This window comes from Orcinus orca, chromosome X (assembly GCF_937001465.1).
Source record: "Orcinus orca chromosome X, mOrcOrc1.1, whole genome shotgun sequence".
Taxonomy (NCBI): Eukaryota; Metazoa; Chordata; class Mammalia; order Artiodactyla; family Delphinidae; genus Orcinus; species Orcinus orca.
This window is the reverse complement of record NC_064580.1, coordinates 48,141,346-48,160,771: the sequence shown is the minus strand read 5'-3', so window position 1 is coordinate 48,160,771 and position 19,426 is coordinate 48,141,346.

The following is a 19,426-nucleotide window of genomic DNA, read 5'->3' as shown; positions in this document are numbered from 1 at the left end:
AGTAAAGTATGATGCATTCTATTGTATGAATGATGCATTCATACAATAGAATACTCTTTAGTAATAAAAAGGCTGAGTGAAAGAAGACTTACACAAAAAAATACATAGTGCATGATTCAATTTATATGAACTTCTATAACAGACAGAACTGCTAATCTATGGAAGAAAAACAGTGATTGCCCGGGGTGGAGGTAATTGATTGGGAAGAGGTGTGAAGGAACGTTCTGGGTTGATGCTAATTTTCTGTGTCTTGAAAGGCATTTCAACAATACAAGTACGTGCATTTGTCAAAACTCATTGAATTACCACTTAAGATTTGTGTACTTTATTACATACAAATTTTACCTCAAAAGAAAAAAGAACCATAAACAAATATTGACTTCTATTTATTGATGTGTGTGCTGAAGTATTTAGGAGTGAAGTTACTGATGTTTGCAATTTTGAAAAGCATCAAAAAAATAAGATTGATGGATTAATAGAGGAATGGGTAGATGGATAATTATGTATCATAAAACAAGTATAGCAAAATGTTAATTGTAGGGACTTCCCTGGTGTGCAGTGGTTAAGACTCCACACTCCCAATGCAGGGGGCCCAGGTTCGATTCCCTGCTCAGGGAACTAGATCTCACATGCATAATGCAACAAAGAGTTTGCACGCCACAACTAAGGAGCCGGTGAGCCACAACTAAGGAGCCCACAAGCCACAACTAAAGAGCCCTCCTGCCACAACTAAGAGCTGGAGCAACCAAATAAATAAATAAAATATTTTTTAAATGTTAATTGTAGAATCTAAGTGGTGGGTACATGTGAACTCTCTGTATAATTCTTTCAACTTTTCTGTATGTTTGAAAATTTTCATAATAAAATGTTGGAGAAAAATTAAAGATGCATATTCCCTATTACCCAGTAATCCAATTCTAGGCATTTATCCTAGAAAAAAATCTCAAACATGAATATAGGTAGACATGTACAAGGATATTTACTGCAGCACTGTACATAATAGCAAAACAGTGGAACCAACTCAACCGTCCTTCAGTAAAGGAATGGATAAATCAACTGTGATTTAGTCATATAATGGAATATAATATATAATGAATCAACTTGGAAAAACCTGGAAAACAATGTTAAGTTTAAAAGGCAAGCTGCAAAATCATACATACACTATGAGCCCATTTGTGCAAAAGCAATGGTAAATATTGTTTATGGCTACTGACATATGAAGTAAAAGTGTAAGAACATTTATTGAAATAATATATATCCTCTTCAGGGTGATGGCTACCTCTGAAGAGGACAAAGGGGAATGGGATGTGGGGTGGGGCTCGAGAAGTATCTATAATGTTTTATTTCTTTCAAAAGTAAAAATATCTGGGGACTTCCTTGGTGATCCAGTGGTTGAGACTCCATGCTTCCACTCCAGGGGGCACGGGTTTGATCACTGGTTGGGGAACTAAGATCCTGCATGCCGCATGACATGGCCAGTAAATAAATAAATTAAGAAAATAAAATAAAATCAGCCATGGAAAGAATTGGCATTAAAAAATCTGTAGCAATTGTGAAATATATTAATATGTTTAATCTTAGTGGTAGGTTCATTCTCATTTAAACAATTACCATGTGCCAGGAACTTTGCTAAATGTTTTATATATATGTCTGATATATCATTTAATCCTCAAATGAGGTAGATTATCATTCATACTTACTCTCCAAATTAGGAGCCTAAGGCTTAAGGAGATTAAATAATTTAACCAATATCACACATACTAGTAGATCCAGAAAGTCTAACTGCAAAACCCACATGCTTGATCACTCTGCTACATATATTGTCTGTCTCCTGACTAACACTGTGGGCTGGTGTCTGAACCCTGTGTAGAAAGAGATTTTGGGTAGAATACAAGGAGTTGATTTTACAAGGGATCCCATGAGACACAGGGGGATAAAAGGTGACACAGAGTGGAGAAGATGAAACTTATCCCTACTGTTATGCAGAACACAGCATATCTCTAGCACCTCAAAGATTGGAAGCAGCAAGGGACTTCCCTGGTGGCACAGTGGTTAAGAATCTGCCTGCCAATGCAGGGGACACGGGTTCGAGCCCTGGTCCGGGAAGATCCCACATGCTGCAGAGCAACTAAGCCCGTGAGCCACAACTACTGAGTCTGCGCTCTAGAGCCCGGGAGCCATAACTACTGAGCCCACGTGCCACAACTACTGAAGCCCACGTGCCTAGAGCCCATGCTCCACAACAAGAGAAGCCACCACAGTGAGAAGCCCGAGCACTTGCAAGGAAGAGTAGCCCCCGCTCACCACAACTAGAGAAAGCCCATGCACAGCAACGAAGACCCAGCACAGCCATAAATAAAAATATAAATAAATTTATAAAAAAAGATTGGAAGCAGCAAGAGACACAATCCTTAACAGAGATGTTGGTGTCCTCATGGGAGGTATTAGCCTCTCTTGTGAGCTGAATTGTGCTCTCCCTAAAGATGTTTAAGTCCCAATTCCCAGTACCTGTAAATGTGACCTTATTTGGAAATAGGGTCTTTGCAGATGTAAACAAGTTGAGATGAGGTAATACTGGATACTCCACTCTCTTGCCCTTGCATGTTGTTAGATACTTCAGAGGATAGTCAAAACTGTAATGACCCAATCCTTGGTCTACTACCTCTACAGATTCCTGAAAGAGTTATGCTGAAAGCACATTCCAAGTAACTGCATCTTTGTTTGTTATTTTATAGCTAGGTACCTAGTAAAGTAGAATTAAAAAAAATTATCCCACTCTCTTCGATGTCATCAAGACTGTGACTCACTCTGGGCAGATATTTTATTATAGAAAAAAAAAAGATTTGCCTAGTACCCTAGGTCATGTAAATGGAAGGCAGAAAGGCACTCTTAACCAAGAAATAACAAGACTTTTTTTCGTGTATTTTAGCAATGTTATTCAGAGTTCTGGAAAGTCTTGGCGGAAGGAGTAGACCAATTTGCATAAGAAGGCAAGGGGCTTTCTGAGAGGGAAAGGGCCAAGAATCCAAACCCTTCTTCCCTAGATTTAAAGTTTTAGAGATCTGTTGGAGTGGCAAGAAAGTATGCCAGTGGTCCCAAAGGAGAAATTACCTTGAAGGCAGCAAGAATCTGGGCTGCATATCTGGGATCAACACCAGAACCTAAGGGTTCTTGGGGGTTGGGCTGGTTCTAAGATTTAAAGCCCCAGGTCTGAATCTAGAAAATGCAGTGATATGTTTTGAGGGTCAACAGCTGAACATGAAGAATTAACTCAAAGACCTGTGACCTTGGCACTCTAAACTCTTACACTGTGCAGGACCAGGGCAGATGGCAAGAGAAGTAATGGTGCTAGTGCACTGACTAGGCTTTTTAGTTATTTCTCCCTCTGCCTAGAATTTAGAAACAGGACCCATCATCTTGGAATGAATAGGTACTTAGCTTCTTTACCAAGTTAGGGAGGACAGAGGTCTCAAAAGGGAGATGGTGACTTCCTATTAATAAAGGCAGACGAATGTTTAAACAGTTAATCAGAGAAAGAAGACAAATAGCCATTATTTATACTCTTAAGCGGTAAAGCTGGTCATAACTTCATTCGATGAACATTTATTGTGTCTATTATGCATCAGGCACTGTACCAGACTTTGGGAATACTATGGTGTGCAAAAGAGACATGGTTCCAGTGCTCTTTGACCTTATAACCTTGCAAGGGAGACAGAAAATAAACATACTGAATGAAGACTCAATTATCTGCTAGCTCATCTGTTCTTGTAGCCCAGACATGGCCTACAGAACTCCAAATTTATTTCTGTGTCAGTCCAGCACCTGCAGCTAGCTAACTGGAGTGACTGAGTCCCCTTCCAAATTCTTAGGGAAGAGAAGCTGATTAGCTCAGCTTAGGTTAAGTGTCTACCCTGTTCCAATCAGCTGCAGCCCAGGAATGAGGTGACAGTGGCCCATTGCCTGCTCAATGAGGCTGTGGGAAGGCTCTGAGAGAAGTGAGTTTGTGCGGGGGTGGGGGGGAATTTAGAACAATGTACCTGCTATGCAACCCAGCTCTACATATTGAATTTCACAGTGTGTATCGAGTAACTATAATGACTTATATAATGCCAATAAAATTTAATAATATCAAGTCCTTCTATGAGCAAATGAATCTTTTCTTCCTAAGGAAAAATTAAAGCCCCCAATATATCCAAAGCACCTTACATGTCATTTTTTTCAGTCAGAGGGATCTCACATGGGCGCTTGGTGGGGGCCTGAATTCCTAATTTATAAGGCTTAGAGCAGTGGTTCTCAACCATGGATGACTTTGTCCCCTCCTTCCCATGCCCAGAAGACATTTGGCAATGCCTGGAGACATTTTTTGGTTGTCACAACTGTGTGTGGAGGAGGTGCTACAGGCATCTACTTGGGACTCTGCTAAACATCCTACAATGCACAGAACAGCCCCCACAACAAAGAATATCAACAGTACTAAAGCTGAGAAACCCTGGCTTAGAGGGCTTAGAGCAGAACATGCCTCACTCCCAACCTCCATTTCCAGGCTCCATCCGAGTTCCCATTTAGCCTGCTCAGTAAAGGATGGTGGTCTAGGAATGGACATTTCTATTCTGCCACCTGCACTGGAGAAAAGGCACAATCCAACAGGTTAACTAGAGAGAGAAAGATATCCAAGCAAGGGGAAGGTCAAGATAGAGATATGCCAAAGTAGAGATCCCATAGCAATAGCTTTTTTAAATTAATTAATTAACTTTGGCTGTGCCCCGTCTTAGTTGCGGGCTTCTTAGTTGCGGCATGCAAACTCTTAGTTGCAGCATGCATGTGGTATCTAGTTCCATGACCAGGGATCGAACCCAGGCCCCCTGCATTGGGAGTGCGAAGTCTTACCCACTGGACCACCAGAGAAGTCCCAGCAATAGCTTTTAACCTCTCAGTTCTTACCTCATAAAGTTCCATTCCTGAGAGAGTGATTCAGTTATGTGCTCCTAAACCTTATCACAAGACTTCCATTTGGGAGTAGGTAGGAATAAGGGAAGCTTGAACTCTTCCCACCAACCCAAGGAAGTTGCAAACTTCAAATATGCAAGCGAACCTTTACTTCCACCTAGAATGTCCTTTCCCATCATCTTGGCCTGTCTAGATCTTACCAGTCTTTCAAGGCCCACATCAATGTTGCTTCTACTTGATCTCCCATAACTCCCCATAGCTCTTTCTAAGTTGGATATCTGTTTATAGCACACATAACTTTCTACTTTGTATTAGGGTTATTTGGTTTCACAGGAGGTTTTCAACTTTTACACATTTGACTTTCATAAAATCTGCAGTCGTATATAACATACCTAAACCATCTTCTTTGGGCTGAATTTGGACTTGAATACATCAGACAAACATTTCAAGCTATTGCCTGCCAGCCAACCCTCCAGTTCTGACAATGAAGCCATCGTGGTAGAGCAGATTTTGCACAGTGATTCAAATATTTTATTACATTTTCTCTTATTATTTTATATAAAATACAAATGGAAAGCCAAAAAAGTAAAAGAGCTAATACCACAATTTATACAAAGACTAATAACACTAAACACATCAAAAGCAATGACTCCTGAGATAAGTATATTAGACCATTGGTCAGCAGGAGATTCAATTGTGAAGGAAAAGAGCAAGGTAAAAGATATATGTACATATGACTGAAAATACATCATTGAAAATTGAGTCTAAAAGGTACAATGTAATGAAGAAGGAAAAGGAGAAATTTTTTAGGTTTTAGACTGAGAATCAGTATAGATTACTACTGATGTATACGGGCTTCCAGAATAAGAGAAGTTCACAGCTCCACAGAGCTATTGATCAGGATACAACTTATCAATACTATATACAATGCTATCAGATGAAAAAAGAAGGCTGGTTTTCCAATTCCATTGGATTTGTCAAGAGGGTTGAAAAGACACCTCAAAATCCACATGAAAATTCCCTGCTCAATCCTTTGAAAGCCGTTATCAACAAGTCCTTCTTCCCAACATTAAAACCAAAAATGTTTAAAGAACTAATGGCCAAACATTTAAAAAACGAATGGATAAAAAAGATGTGGTACATATATACAATGGAGTATTACTCAGCCATAAAAAGGCACAAATTGGGTCATTTGTAGAGACATGGATGGATCTAGAGACTGTCATACACAGTGAAGTAAGTCAGAAAGAGAAAAACAAATATCGTATATTAACGCATATATGTGGAACCTAGAAAAATGGTACAGATGAACCAGCTTTCAGGGCAGAAATAGAGACACAGATGTAGAGAACAAATGTATGGACACCAAGGGGGGAAAGTGGTGGGTGGGTGGGTGGGTGGTGGTGAAAAAATATTTGTTTGAGATTATAAAACCACAGATCTTTTTTGGGGCCTCTGACTAAACTGTAAGCTCAAATGCTGGGACTTGGCATTCTGTCCTGGGTTCTTACTTTAAGATGAGCACAGAGTGTATTAAATTAATGTATGTAATAAATAAATGAGCCTCATTATTTCCCAACAAATATTTGCTGAGGTCCACAGAAGAGATAACACGTTTCTTGAAAGCAGAATGCTTTCAAATGTAAGGCTTACTTGTGAAGGGAGCTTCTGTTCCCAATAGGTTATATTGTTTCCAACAGGAAGTCTGCTATCATTCTTACCATTGTTCTGTACATAAAGCATCTTTTTGTTTTTTTAACGAGCTGCTTTAAGATTTTTCTCTTTATCATTGGTTTTAAGCAATTTGGTTATGACATACCTTAGTGTAGTTTTCTGCATGTTTCTTCTACCTGGGTTATTTTAAGCTTCTTGGAGCTATGGTTTTCTAATTTTCAACAAAATGGGAAAAATTTCAGCCAACAGTTCTTCAAATATTTTTTCTCACCCTTCCTCTCTTTTTGGAACTTCAATTATACATATATTAAGGCACTTGAAGTTGTCTCACAGCTCACTAAAGTTCTGTTCATTTTTTTTTCAATCTTTTTTTCCCTCTGTGTCTTTAATTTTGGATAGTTTCTATAGCCATGTTTTCAAGTTCATTAATATTTTCTTCTTCAATGTCCAATGTCCAATATCCAAGAAAATCTTAAAACCACTTGTTATGGGACTTCCCTGGTGGTCCAGTGGTTAAGACTCCGGGCTCCCAATGCAGGGGGCCCAGGTTTGATCCCTGGTAGGGGAACTAGTTCCTGAATGCCGCAACTAAAGGTCCCGCACGCCGCAACGAAGATCCTACACATGGCAATGAAGATCCTGTGTGCCGCAACTGAGACCCGGCTCAGCCAAATAAGTAAATAAATAAATATTTTTTAAAAAACTTGTTTTAAAAAAGATACTTTATGTGCAGAACAATGATAAAAATGATAGCAGACTTCTTGTTGGAAACAATATAACCTATTGGGAACAGACGCTGTCTTCACAAGTAAGCCTTATGCTTATAAGCATTTTGCTTTCAAGAAATGTGTTATCTCTTTTGTGGACCTCAGAAAATATTTGTTGGAAAATAATGAGGCTATTTATCCCTTCGTTGTATTTTTCATCTCAGACAATGAGTTTTTCATCTCTAGAAGTTCAATTTGGGTCCTTTAAAAAAAAATCTTCCATCTTTCTCCTTAACATGCTCACTCTTCCCTCTACCTTCTTCAACATATAGAGTATATTTATAATAGCTGTTTTAATGCCCTTTTAAATTAATTTTATCATTGTATCATTTCTGGGTTTCTTTCTGTTAATAGATTTCTCCTTATTGGTTGCATTTTTCTGCTATGGTGCATGTCTGATCACTTTTTTTATTGGACCCCAGATATTGTGAATTTTACAATGTTGGGTTCTGGGTTTTATTTTTATTCCTTTAAAAGATTTTGAGCTTTGTTTTAGGACACAGATACATTACTAGGAAACAATTTTATCCCTTTGAGGCTTGCTTTCAAGCATTGTAGATGGGAACAGAGTAGTCTTTAGTGCTAATTTTGCCTTACTAATGAGGCAGTATGCCTCTGAGTACTTTTCCTGATGTCCCATGTGTTTCAAGTTTTCTCCACTCTGACTGTTGGAAATGTAAATGATCCCAGCTCTACATGAGCCCCAAGAATTTCCCCCCCCCCTGCTCCTTTCAGGTGATTCTTTCCTCAGCCTTGGATAATTTCTTCACATGCATGTGCTGACCAGTATTCAGCTGAAGATTCAAGAGGAACGCTCTGCAGGTCTCTGGAGTTCTTCCTCTGTGCAGTTCTATACTCTCCATGCAGCTCTTCTCTCTCTGGTATTTTGCTCTATGAATTCTAGCTATCCTGGCTTCCCTGAATCCTCAGCTCCACCTCTTCAACTTAGGGAGAACATCAAGCTCTATTTGAATCCCCTATCCCTGTCTCTCTTCAGGAGTCAGCTGGGGCAATTGCAGAACTCATCTCATTTGTTTCCCATCTCTCAGGGTTTACTTTTCTGTACTGCTTGATGTCCAATGTCTGAAAGTCATTTTTTCCATATATTTTGTCTACCTTTAAGTTGTTTTAGGCAGAGGGTAAATCTGGTCCCTGTTATTCCATCATGGCTGGAAGCCCATTGAAGGTTTTTAAGCAGATAAATGATAGGATGGATCTGTGGGTTAGAAAGATCATTGATGGCTAATGTGAGAGGTGGACTGGTGGTGTAAGGTCGGATCTTAACAAACGGCACCGCGAAACAGAGGAAAGCTTCAAGTGAGCTTTATTAGGGAGCGCTCCTGGGCGAGGTTCACTGGTCCGAGAGAAAGGGGCCAGAGAAGTCGCACCCGGGCGAGGGTTGGGCAACATTTTATAGGGGAAGAAGGGAAAGGGGTGTGGTGAATATGGGAGGGCGCAGGGTATTCCTTATTTGGTGGTCTTTTCGGGTATCCTGGGGGACCGTTAGTCCCGCCCGTCGAAAGGCGGGAAGGCTGGGCTGGGTTCAAAGTCCCCAGGTCAGTTCCTGGAACTGGATGGTCCGGAATGTCTCCAGGGCAGTTTCTGGAACTGGGTGGTCCGGAGAATTTCGGTCTGATGCAACCTGTGAATCTGATTGTGTTCCCCTGCCTCGGGCCAGTTGGCCTTACAGGTGGTACTGAAACATACGCAGAGAGATTGGCAAGGAGGCTGGTGCAATTTAGATCCATGTACGCGGCATCATGGAAATCTGGCAGTAAGAAGCACAAACTCAGCCATTCCCAGGACAGATTTCAGGACTGGTCTCTGGGAAGGAGGTGGACAAGGGAGAGCAAAGCTGGGCCCCAGACCCAATGCACAGGGCAGATTGTTAGATGATAAAAAGCCAGGAGATCAGTCACCAAAACTGGGAAACCAGATGAGAAATGAATCTTAGACACCAATTTTGAGAAAGGGGAGAATGCAGAGGCAGCTATCCAGGCAAGATCTGATAGCTTATGGATTGTACTAAAACCCTACTAATGAATGAATGAATGCCTGACTGCTTGTAGCACTTATTATAAGCAACATGCACATGCCACTTAGTTGTTCAGTACCCTGTAACAATTCTTGAATTATTATTTTCCTTTTCACTTGTTTATGCCTTATCTCTTCAGCTGCATTCTACGTCCACCAGAAGCAGGGACTATAATTGCACGCTTCTCTTTTCTCCAAGTAGCAGCATTAGTGTAAGTATTTTGCCCAGGTTTCCTGACTCTTAGTCCAATACTCTTTTAAAACTATACCACTAACAAGCATTCTTAACAGAAATTATTCAACCATTCCTCTATGATGGGCATGCAGGTTTCTTGGTGCTTTTATTTCTGTAGGAGAGACTCCGAACAGCTCAGTCAGAAGGTAAGTGTATGTAGCAGACACTGGTTGCCTAATTACCTGGCATTCTCTCCCTTCTTTCCTGCTAAGAGAATACTAATTTTGTTCAGGTATTAGGCAGAGAACCCTGATTTCAAAGAATTTGGTTCCACTCTCTGGACTATATACTTTTTTCTTTATTGGAGTATAATTGCTTTACAATGGTGTGTTAGTTTCTGCTTTACAACAAAATGAATCAGTTATATATATACATATGTTCCCATATCTCTTCCCTCTTGCATCTCCCTCCCTCCATTTTGACAAAGGAGATGTATGGGTAATTTCTTGGGGGATGTCTGGAAAAAAATGCCTTCCCTGATAAAAGGAGAGTGGTACCTCTCTTACTTTCCTGTCCATTGCATTCCCTTACTCCTTTTTCTGCCTTTGAATGCAGTTGTGATATCTAGATTCAGCAGCCACCTTGTAAGCATGAAGTAAAAAGCCTAGGGACAAAAGCCAACATGTCAAGGATGGTGGAGTAGAAGGACAGAAAAAGCTTAGGTTCTTGATTACCTTGTTGAGCAGCCTAGCACCTGTGTCCCTTCAGATTTCTTGCTATGTGACAAAGAAAAACAAACCTCTATTTGTTTAAGCCACTATTAGTCATATTTTCTATCACTTGCAGCCCAAACCATTCTGAACTGATACTGTAGATTTTTAATTTTATTAGATTCTTGCAGATTACTTTGCAAAAAAAGGTAGTAGTGAGTCATACTTCCATCAGCAATGGATGGAAGCAGAGAAATGAACATTCATCAGGCATTTTTTTTTTTGGTATATGGCATAAGGTAGGGATCTTTGCTTTCTTCTAGTTGGATAACCAAATTTGAAAGCACCATTTATTAAATAAACTATCTTTTTGCACAGAATTGAAACAGATATCATTTTTTTTTTTGGCTACACCGTGCAGCATGTGGGACCTTAGTTCCCCAACCAGGGGTCGAACCCATGCCCCCTGCATTGGAAGCGTGGAGTCTTAACCACTGGACTGCCAGGGAAGTTCCGAAACAGATATTTTTATGTTTTCTGTAGTTACTGCCTTTCCTTCCTATATCTCCCTCTCCCTGACCCTGCCTCCCACCCAGGTTTTATTGTCTCAGGGGTAGGGATGCACAAGACTAAAAGCAGATTTCACTTCCCAATCTCTTTGGTTTTGTGTTTCAAAAGCTCACATCCTTAGGGGTAGAGGATTAGGGATGTAGACAAAGTTTGTTGGCCAGAAAATATGAAGGGAGAAGGATTTTATCCAGCCTAGAGATAGTTTTTCCTGCCTACTAGGGCTGACAATAATGTAATGCTATGAGGGAGACCCATGGGTCCCGGATAGAGGGGACCTGTGTCCTGCTTCTTGGCACAACCCGTAGGTAGACAGGAAAACCTGAGAGAAGAGAGACTGTCCTAGGCAGCCCTAACAAAAATTTCCAAGTCACTGGCAGGGTCCCAGCGCAACTAAGGCCTGCCAGATCATAAAGGAACACTGTGGGCAGAGGCAGTGGACTGCTAAGTTATGTTGCCTGGTGACCAGGGACTTAACGGACCTCTGCTCCTAGGCCTCAGCACTGTGTAATAGCCCAGGATTTTGGCATAAGCCTGGGGTGGAGGAATACCAAGATGAATTGAGGTTATTTTACCAGCCCCATGGAATGGGGAGCTTGGAGTCTAAAGTTAAATCATAGACGATAAAGAAAGATACAACAAAATGATTAAAGGGCATAGACTCTGAACTAAACTAACTGGGGTTAAACCTCACTCTGCCATTTACTCGCTGTGCTACCATGGGCGAGTTCTTTAACCTCTTTGTGCCCTGGTTTACTAATCTGAAAAATGGTGTTAATAATGCACTTACTCCATAGGATTCAGTGGGTTTGTATAAAGTACATAGTAAATGTTATCTTATTAGTAGTAGTAGTAGCAATGATGGTGGTAGTAATAGTAGTAGTAGTGGTGGTGGTGGTAGACTCTGATTCATTCCTGCTACAGGAAGGATTTGTAACAAGACTGATTTGAAGGACTATTATGGAATGTTGGAACATATACAGAAGGGTCAGTGGAAGGGAAGGTGGGAGGGAGGGAAGGAGAGAGAAAGGAAAGGTAGGCAGGTAAATGCAGCCTTGTTTGTTAGCCCAGGAGACTGAATTATCTGATTCTCAGAAAAATATACCGTACTGTACATTTCTAGAAGAACTGATCCTCTTCTGGAGAGGGAAAGGTTTATTCCAGCCACCCCAACTCAGGCTCTATATCCTGCCCACATGGGGTCTTTGCAGAGGAGTTACAATTTCGGACACCTAGCAAGTTTTAGAGAGTGATGTGGGCTTACTCTTTTTTTAGGCTCTCCAACAGTTAGTTGCCAAGGCAAAGGCACTTACCTTAAATTTGCTCCCTGATATATGGCCTAGGGCACATGAGGGAAGATTGTGTCTAGGAAGAGGAGATCAGACTCCATAGTAAGGCTCAAGAAATTACATTGACCAATCTGAAAGGTGGAGTGTTTCTAAGTCAGTCACTATGCCGAAGATAGCTGCTCATTTCTGAGGTAGGTGATGCTTATTCTTACTCAGGGGACACTCAACTCGTGCTGGGAGTAAGAAGAACCTCCTGGGAGGACATTAACATCCCCTAGATGATCCAGGTGAGAAATTCTCCCAGTGCCAAGGTTTGCCTGGAGAAAAGATCACCCAGGTATCCAAGCCCTGGGAGTTACTATCTTAAGGAGGGGGCATCTGGATGACAAGTAAATTTTCTTTGCTGAGATGCTAAGATTTAATAGAGGGAGAATGTGGCTGCAATATTATTTTGAGATATAAATGGATTTTTTTCTTTCCTGTATTTTCCCCCCTTTCTCTTTTCTCCCCCCTCCCCCAAAGTAGTCATCTTTGTGGTGTGTCTCAGGGGAGGGAGGTGGCAAGGCAGGGAAACAAATATTCTGCCAGTCTCTATGACTTTCATGTTCCAAAAGTGTAAGCCCTAGGGAAGGGGAATTGGGTGTAGGCACAGTGATGAAGTATCTAGGCCAGGAAACTAGAAGGAAGAAAGATTTGAGTAAGCCTAAAAAAAGATTCTTCTTTTCCTTACTCCCCTCTTCTTGTGTGTGGGGGGGAAGATGCAGAGAGAGAGCTCTGTGGTAGCTCAAGCAGAATATACTTCCAGAAGCAACACTTGGTTGGCATGAAGACTCAAAAGAGGAAGGGCTGTGTGGAATGTCTAGATAGATGGACCAACAAGTAACCTTGGCAATGATTTCTGTGCCCCAAGACTGGCAGAGATGTTGGAGATGACACAGCACCTGAAAAAGCCCATGTGGGCAGAGGGCTTAACAGTAACTGACGGGATCTAAGGACTTGGAAGCAGACACTTTTATCTACCTCCATGCCTGGGTACTATGTAAGACCCCCAAACTGTGGCGTCACCTGGGATAAGGGAAAAGAACAAGAATGACATATTGTTTTCCAAAAACCTGGTCAAAGGAGGGCTCATGGTCAGAAACTGAGTTCCAGAAACAGTCACTACTCTACCCATGGCTGTAGTAGTCAGCTAACTGTAAACTTTGATGCTCATCTCAGTTCCATCTTGTTCATTGAAGGAGTTGCCATCTGTGTGGTAAGGAGGAGATCAAAAGCTAGTAGGGCCATGAAACTAACCCCATTCCTACCCCTGTGGGATGCTGGTGTCGAAAAACAGGTCCAGTGAAGCCTTTGCTAATTTCTTGGCACCAGAGCCCTCAGATAAGATTAACTAGATTATTGGAAGGATGTTTTCCCAGAATAATGTAAAGCCAAATTACAAATGGTTAATATGAATCAAAGTTTCTATCTGGTGAACAGAAATATCACAAATGACATTTGAGAGTCAGTGGAAACCAGCAGGTCAGAAGGGAGTGTACCCTGCCGTACATTGTTGACTAGCTATAATTGCCCATTTCCCTTTCTGCCTACAATGGCATTTGTGCTGAGTTATGGACAGGTTTTTTTCAAATAGAAGAGCACATCTGTCAATAAAAGATCTAAATTGAGAAGGGTCTGTATTTGGATGGGGAGAAGACTTACTTGATTTTCTAACTTCTGAGGTTTGTAAAAGTCATACTACTTCGTAGTTATTTAGCAAATGTTTGACTGTTGAAGAGGACCTTCTCAGAAGGGTTCACATGTGAGCAGGTTGAAGGGCTAACATCACAAGGCTCAGAAACAAATGAAGAAGAGCAGGACACAACTGAGGGAAGTACCTGTTGATTTTCCTAAAGGTGGATAGATGTGTGTGGTGGTGGTGGGAGTAGGGTGACATTGAGAAATAAAAAATGGTTGGGCAAAAGTTTCTAGTTACCATCTCAGTGGGAGTTAGGACCTACTAAAGCTTGGAGTAACTTTGTAACCTTTGCACTGCACTTTGGTGGTTATTTGGCTATGCTTCCTGTTTTCCCCATAGTAGTAAACAATTCAGCAGGGAAAAGGGACTATCTTCAGGGACAGTGAGGAAAGAAGGAGTTTGGGAGACCCCATCCGTTCTACAGCTAATTTGGAATGAAGAGACCTTTCAGGTAAGGTGGTTGCACTCTTTGGAGAAATCACACCTTGCTCTTACAAATTTAGCCAGGAAGGAAGATCTCCACAGGTGGAATAGCTGGACCTCATAGTCCTGAATTTCATTCCCTAAGTCTCCCTCCATTGTCAAAAATGGAAGGGGGGGTTGGATTTATTAACAGCACGCATGGTCTGGTTTCCTTATATGTTCTGGCAATACTGGGATTAATAAGTGACCTTCAAGATGAAACATGCAGAGACAAGAAACAGGGCTACAAGGTCTCCGACCATTCCACTCCATTTGGACTTAAGAAACTCCACAGTTAAATTTATTGTCTTTTTTTAAAGCTGAAAAGGGCTGAGGTTCTGAGGTGTACAGTAGGAAAAAGAAAATGGGGAGATGGAAGAGGGGCTGGAAGAAGTTGCTGCTGCAGGCGGCCCGGCTTTAGGAAGACCAGCTTTAACTACATGTTGAAAATTTTATCCCATAAAACAAACACCTAGGTCTCAGGGAGCTAATGGTGGATGCTGGGAGGGCTTACGCCAAGGAGTACTTCCCAGAAATTCTGCTGCCAGTGTCTTTGTCCCCTTGGTAAGCCACAGCCACTCCCCGCCTCCTCAGGAGACCCTCCAACACTGGCAGACGTGTGGCTGACAGGGTCTTGGTGCTCCGGCCGAGCATCAGGCCTGTGACTCTGAGGTGGGAGAGCCGAGTTCAGGACATTGCTCCACCAGAGACCTCCTGGCTCCACATAATATCAAACAGTGAAAGCTCTCTCAGAGATCTCCATCTCAATGCTAAGACCCAGCTCCACTCAACGACCAGCAAGCTACAGTGCTGGACACCCTATGCCAAACAACTAGCAAGACAGGAACACAACCCCACCCATTAGCAGAGAGGCTGCTTAAAATCATAATAAGGTCACACACACCCCAAAACACACCACTGGATGCGGTCCTGCCCACCAGAAAGAAAAGATCCAGCCTCATTCAACAGAACACAGGCACCAGTCCCCTCCAACAGGAAGCCTCCACAACCCCCTGAAACAACCTTAGCCACTGGGGGCAGACACAAAAAACAACGGGAATTACGAACATGCAGACTGCAAAAAGGAGACCCCAAACACAGTAAGTTAACCAAAATGAGAAGACACAGAAACACACAGCAGATGGAGCAGCAAGGTAAAAACCCACCAGACCAAACAAATGAAGAGGAAACAGGCAGTCTACTTGAAAAAGAATTCAGAGTAATGATAGTAAAGATGATCCAAAATCTTGGAAATGGAATGCAGAAAATACAAGAAACGTTTAACAAGGGCCTAGAAGAACTAAAGAGCAAACAAACAATGATGAACAACACAATAAATGAAATTTAAAATTCTCTAGAAGGAATCAATAGCAGAATAACTGAGGCAGATGAATGGATAAGTGACCTGGAAGATAAAATAGTGGAAAAAACTACCACAGAGCAGAATAAAGAAAAAAGAATGAAAAGAATTGAGGACAGTCTCAGAGACCTTTGGGACAACATTAAATGCAACAACATTCGAATTATAGGGGTCCCAGAAGAAGAAGAGAAAAAGAAAGGGACTGAGAAAATATTTGAAGAGATTATAGTTGAAAACTTCCCTAATATGGGAAAGGAAATAGTCAATCAAGTCCAGGAAGCACAGAGAAAACCATACAGGATAAATCCAAAGAGAAACACACCAAGACACATATTAATCAAACTATCAAAAATTAAATACAAAGAAAAAATATTAAAAGCAGCAAGGGAAAAACAGCAAATAACATACAAGGGAATCCCCAAAAGGTTAACAGCTGATCTTTCAGCAGAAACTCTGCAAGCCAGAGGGAGTGGCAGGACATATTTAAAGTGATGACAGGGAAAAACCTACAACCAAGATTACTCTACCCAGCTAGGATCTCATTCAGATTTGATGGAGAAATCAAAACTTTTACAGACATGCAAAAGCTAAGAAAATTCAGCACCACCAAACCAGCTTTACAACAAATGCTAAAGGAACTTCTCTAGGCAAGAAACACAAAAGAAGGAGACCTACAATAAGAAACGCAGAACAATTTAGTAAATAGTAAGAGGAACATACATATCCATAATTACCTTAAATGTAAATGGATTAAATGCTCCAACCAAAACACATAGACTGGCTGAGGCTGAATGGATACAAAAACAAGACCCCTATATATGCTGCCTACAAGAGACCCACTTCAGACCTAGGGGCACATACAGACTGAAAGTGACGGGATGGAAAAAGATATTCCATGCAAATGGAAATCAAAAGAAAGCTGGAGAAGCAATTCTCATGTCAGACAAACTTGACTTTAAAATAAAGACTATTACAAGAGACAAAGAAGGATACTACATAATGATCAAGGGATCTATCCAAGAAGAAGATACAATAATTGTAAATATTTATGCACCCAACATAGGAGCACCTCAATACATAAGGCAAATGCTAAAAGCTATAAAAGAGGAAATCAACAGGAACACAATCATAGTAGGGGACTTCAACACCCCACTTTCACCAATGGACAGATCATCCAAAATGAAAATCAATAAGGAAACACAAGCTTTAACTGATACATTAAACGAGATGGACTTAATTGATATTTACAGGAGATTCCATCCAAAAACAACAGAATACACTTTCTTCTCAAGTGCTCATGGAACATTCTCCAGGACAGATCATATCTTGGGTCACAAATCAACCTTTGGTAAATTTAAGAAAATTGAAATTGTATCACGTATCTTTTCCAACCACAATGCTATGAGACTAGATATCAATTACAGGAAAAAATTTGTAAAAAATACAGACACATGGAGGCTGAACAATGCACTATTGAACAACCAAGAGATCACTGAAGAAATCAAAGAGGAAATTAAAAAATACCTAGAAACAAATGACAATGAAAACACGATGATCCAAAACCTATGGGATGCAGCACAAGGAGTTCTATGACGGAAGTTTATAGCAATACAATCATACCTCAAGAAACATCTCAAATAAACAACCTAACCTTACACCTAAAGCAAGTAGAGAAAGAAGAAGAAGAACAACAAAAAAACCCAAAAGTTAGCAGAAGGAAAGAAATCATAAAGATCAGATCAGAAATAAATGAAAAGAAATGAAGGAAACAATAGCAAAGATCAATAAAACTAAAAGCTGGTTCTTTGAGAAGATAAAGAAAATTGATAAACCATTAGCCAGATGCATCAAGAAAAAAAGGGAGAAGACTGAAATCAATACAATTAGAAATGAAAAAGGAGAAGTAACAACTGACATTTCAGAAATACAAAGGATCATTAGACATTACTACAAGCAACTATATGCTGATAAAATGGATAACCCAGAAGAAATGGACAAATTCTTAGAAAAGCACAACCTTCTGAGACTGAACCAGGAAGAAATAGAAAATATAAACAGACTGATCACAAGCACTGAAATTGAGACTGTGATTAAAAATCTTCCAACAAACGAAAGCCCAGGATCAGATGGCTTCACAGGCAAATTCTATCAAAAATTTAGAGAAGAGCTAACACTTACCCTTCTCAAACTCTTCGAAAATATAGCAGAGGGTGGAACACTCCCAAACTCATTCTACGAGACCACCATCACCCTGACACCAAAACCAAACAAAGATGTCACAAAGAAAGAAAACTACAGGCCAATATCACTGATGAACATAGATGCAAAAATTCTGAAGAAAATACTAGCAAACAGAATCCAACAGCACATTAAAAGGATCATACACCATGATCAAGTGGGATTTATCACAGGAATGCAAGGATTCTTGAATATACACAAATCAATCAATGTGATACACCATACTAACAAACTGAAGGAGAAAAACTATATGATCATCTCAGTAGATGCAGGAAAAGCTTTTGACAAAACGTAACACCCATTTATGACAAAAACCCTCCAGAAAGCAGGCATAGCAGGAACTTACCTCAACAAAATAAGGCCATGAATGACAAACCCACAGTCAACATTGGTCTTAATGGTGAAAAACTGAAACCATTTCCTCTAAGATTAGGAGCAAAACAAGGTTGTCCACTCTCACCACTATTATTCAACATAGATTTGGAAGTTTTAGCCACAGAAATCAGAGAAGAAAAAGAAATAAAAGGAATTCAAATTGGAAAAGAAGAAGTAAAGCTGTTACTGTTTGCAGACGATGTGATAATATACATAGAGAATCCTAAAGATGCTACCAGAAAACTACCAGAGCTAATCAATGAATTTGGTAAAGTTGTAGGATACAAAATGAATGCACAGAAATCTCTTGCATTACTATACACTAAAATTGAAAAATATCAAAGGGAAATTAAGAAAACACTCCCATTCACCATTGCAACAAAAAGAATAAAATACCTAGGAATAAACCTACCTAAGGAGAAAAAAGACCTGTATGCAGAAAACTATAAGACACTGATGAAAGAAATTAAAGATGATACAAACAGATGGTGAGATATACCATGTTCTTGGATTGGAAGAATCAACATTGTGTAAATGTCTATACTACCCAAAGCAATCTACAGATTCATTGCAATTCCTATCAAACTACCAATGGCATTTTTACAGAAGCAGAACAAAAAATTTCACAATTTGGATGGAAACACAGAAGATCCCAAATAGCCAAAGCAATCTTGAGAAAGAAAAACGGAGCTGGAGCAATCAGGCTCCCAGACTTCAGACTGTACTACAAAGCTACAGTAATCAAGACAGTACGGTACTGGCACAAAAACAGAAATATAGGTCAATGGAACAGGATAGAAAGCCCAGAGATAAACCCACACACATATGGTCACCTTATTTTTTGATAAAGGAGGCAAGAATATACAATGGAGAAAAGACAGCCTCTTCAATAATTGGTGCTGGGACAACTGGACAGCTACATGTAAAAGAATGGACAGCTATATATAAAAGAATGAAATTAGAACACTCCCTAACACCATACACAAAAAAACTCAAAATGGATTAAAGACCTAAATGTAAGGCCAGACACTATAAAACTCTTAGAGGAAAACATAGGCAGAACACTCTATGACATAAATCACAGCAAGAT